This window comes from Heterodontus francisci, unplaced genomic scaffold, assembly GCF_036365525.1.
Source record: "Heterodontus francisci isolate sHetFra1 unplaced genomic scaffold, sHetFra1.hap1 HAP1_SCAFFOLD_913, whole genome shotgun sequence".
Classification (NCBI taxonomy): Eukaryota; Metazoa; Chordata; class Chondrichthyes; order Heterodontiformes; family Heterodontidae; genus Heterodontus; species Heterodontus francisci.
The window spans coordinates 282501-285836 of NW_027141233.1; the positions used below are offsets into that span (position 1 = coordinate 282501).

Sequence of the window (3336 nt, forward strand, 5' to 3'; positions counted from 1 at the left end):
TGACAATTAAATCGTTTGCCTCCAGACATATCTGTCCCTCTGGTGTAATAATATCTTCTTCCTCTCGCTCTCTGCTCGGTGCTTAAATCGAAATCAAAGATTGCAGTCGCCTCTTTCTTCTTTTTGAAAAGACAGTTTGAGAAAAGCAGCAAGTGACACTTCAGAAAAGGCTCGAACGCGATTTCCTCCAGTGGAACAGTCTGTCCTTGCGTCTCCGGCCAGGAATTCAAGCAGGGTTTTAAAAAAGCACGACTTTAAGAGGAGCAATTTCTCCCAGGCAGGTTTTCAAAATGAATCCGGGTCCTTACACACACCATACCTGATCAAATATAACAAATACATACGTATAATTAGACAGAGAGAGAGACAGAGAGAGAGAAGCTGCACAAAAACTTCTTCTCAAACAAAGTACATTAAAATTCAACTGTAGGTTTCATCCCAAAACTTCCAAGATATGTCATTTTCCGGGAGAGCGATAGACTGAAATTGCTTTGTATACAAATGTTTCATTTTGATATCCCTATTGGACACATGTGTATCACCACAAAACTGATACAAACAGTGAAACTGACTCGAAATAGACAGAATGTGACAAAGGAAAATTGACACACTTCTGCCCTCGCTCGTTGGTTTTCAATGCCCGGGCTTCTGCAACAACACATAAATCCTCGCACGCTCTTTGATTCCACGCTTTCTCGTTTCGTTGGAAACCACGCTCAGACATACCCCAGCTTCGGGTCGTTTCCCGAAAAATGAGTTTCCTTTCGAAACGAGAAACGTTGGATTTAAAAGAAAAAAAAAACACACAAAACGAACTACAAACAGCTTCCCCGAGGCTGGGTCTGCAGAAACGTGCCGCAGCAGCTGTGTGTTCACCACCACCTGCTTACAAAGCCCCTTTCACCTTTTTCTTCTCCTCTTCCCTTCTCAATGATTCATCAGAGGGTGGAATAAAACACTTTTTCTGCTTGCTCTAAGTCTCTCTCTCTCTCTCTCACACACACACACACACACACACAAAGAAATTTAAAATCATTTAAAATAAATTCCTGGCCAGCCCCCCTCCCCCACACAGGACAGCGTCAGAGGGACACCACCCACTACTGCATCACAGCTGGGATTCCCTCATCAAAGTTAAAGGACTCTTAAAACGGTAATGTCCCTCTCTGTGTGCGTGTGTTTATCTGGCTGCAATTCTGTGGGATTAGGTGTGAGTGTGTGTGTGTATAATCTCTGTTTCTTCTCCCTGTGTGCCACTCACTTTCTCCATCTCTCTTCTTGTTTCTGTATCACTCCCCGTCTACCTGTGGGTGTTTGTCTCTCTCTCTCTACCTATCTGTCTGTACCTCTCTAGCTGCCTGTCTCTATTTCTCTCCCTGTGCATCTTTCTCTGTCTCTCTTTACCCATCTGTCCTGTGTGTCTCTCTCTCCCCCTCTCCCCGTGTGTGTGTCTCTCTCTCTCTCCTCCCGTGTGTGTGTCTCTCTCTCTCTCCCCGTGTGTGTGTCTCTGTCTCCCCGTGTGTGTGTCTCTCTTTCCCCGTGTGTGTGTCTCTCTTTCTCCCCATGTGTGTGTCTCTCCCTCTCCCCGTGTGTGTGTGTGTCTCTCTCTCCCCGTGTGTGTGTGTCTCTCTCTCTCTCCCCGTGTGTGTGTGTCTCTCTCTCTCTCCCCGTGTGTGTGTGTGTGTCTCTCTCTCTCTCTCCCGTGTGTGTGTGTCTCTCTCTCTCCCCGTGTGTGTGTCTCTCTCACCGTGTGTGTGTCCTCTCTCCCCGTGTGTGTGTGGCTCTCTCTCTCTCTCTCTCCCGTGTGTGTGTGTCTCTCTCTCACCGCGTGTGTCTCTCTCTCCCCGTGTGTGTGTGTCTCTCTCTCCCCGTGTGTGTGTGGCTCTCTCTCCCCGTGTGTGTGTGGCTCTCTCTCCCCGTGTGTGTGTGTGGCTCTCTCTCCCCCGTGTGTGTGTGTGGCTCTCTCTCCCCGTGTGTGTGTGTGGCTCTCTCTCTCTCTCCCCGTGTGTGTGTGTGGCTCTCTCTCTCTCTCCCCGTGTGTGTGTCTCTCCTCTCTCCCCGTGTGTGTGTGTGTGTGTGTGTGTCTCTCTCTCTCCATGTGTGTCTCTCTCTCTCCCCGTGTGTGTGTGTGGCTCTCTCTCTCTCTCCCCGTGTGTGTGTCTCTCTCTCTCCCCCGTGTGTGTGTGTGTGTGTGTGTGTCTCTCTCTCTCCATGTGTGTCTCTCTCTCTCCCCCGTGTGTGTGGCTCTCTCTCTCTCTGCCCCTTCCACCCTGTCAATCTCTCTCTCTCTTGTTGACTGCGTTAAAAGCTTTTGAGTCACTATTTTATATTTACTAATTATGTTAAATTGGAATCAGGCCCTCTGCTGTAAATGTCCTTTTAAGAATATTTCCCCCCCCACCTCTGACACTGATCGATGCACTCTCCCCACAGTCACGAGGCAGGGCGAAGGGAGAAGTGGCATGGGGCAGACTGGGTCACTGTGTGGCATAGCGGGTACAAAAAGGGGTGTATCATTTGCCCAACCCGAGGCTGATAAACAGTTCAGTGAGCGATCAGGCAGCAGGATTCAACATGCAGGCCACGCACAATGAAAAAATTACAACTGTACCCAACAAGATCAAGTTATGGCAGGCTCTTAAAGGGGCCAGTGCCCAGTGCCAAAAAAGAAAGGGCACCCGCATGGTGATGAATTGAGAAAATCTATGCGACTTCAATATTTCTTGGCTGCACTTGCATGAATTTCCTCCTGTCCAGCGACACGGAGTCCCTTCCACTGTTCGAGTGAGACAGTAGGGTATTCAACTAGGGCTTGAAACTGCCTCCTAGACCTATTTACAACTTCCGAAGTGTCACCAAAGCAGCTCAAGGGGACACAGTGACATGAAGCCCTTAAATGTATCGACACGATTCACCTCAACCACTCCCTGTGGGAGCGAGTCCCACATTCTCACCACTCTCTGGGGTAAGAGGTTTCTCCTTGAACTCCCCGTTGGGTTTATTGGTGACTGTCTTGTATTGTTAGCACCCCGCCCCCCCCCCCCCCCCCCCCCCCAGTTCTGATTTCCCCCCAAAATTCACTGCATGTACCCCCATCGCCGGACCAACCGAACTGGACCCCAGCAAAAGTGGGAACCTTCAGAGGGGGAGCCAGGGGGGGGGGGGGAACGGATAAAAGGGCGGACTGCATCCAGATCTGTCCCTGGGAAGTTAAACCTTTCCCCCATTCCCTCCGGAATCTTTTCCTTTCAATCCGCTCCAGAACATCGGAGAATATTCTGGAAATAGCCCACCTCCAGGCTCAGATCGGAACAATAGCTCGCGTCCATGGCAACA

The 3336-nt window shown here is 49.8% G+C and overlaps 1 protein-coding gene across 3 annotated transcripts in view; it reads right to left on the reverse strand.

The window, feature by feature from the left end:
- LOC137362499 (lysine-specific demethylase 6B-like) overlaps positions 1 to 168 on the reverse strand; it is a 46439-nt gene extending 46271 nt beyond the window's left edge. For all 3 annotated transcript variants that reach the window (XM_068026880.1, XM_068026882.1, XM_068026879.1), the window contains exon 1: positions 1 to 168. This exon is cut by the window's left edge and continues 2 nt beyond it. The gene's annotated coding sequence lies outside the window, so the exon portion shown is untranslated.
- Positions 169 to 3336: the final 3168 nt, after the last annotated feature.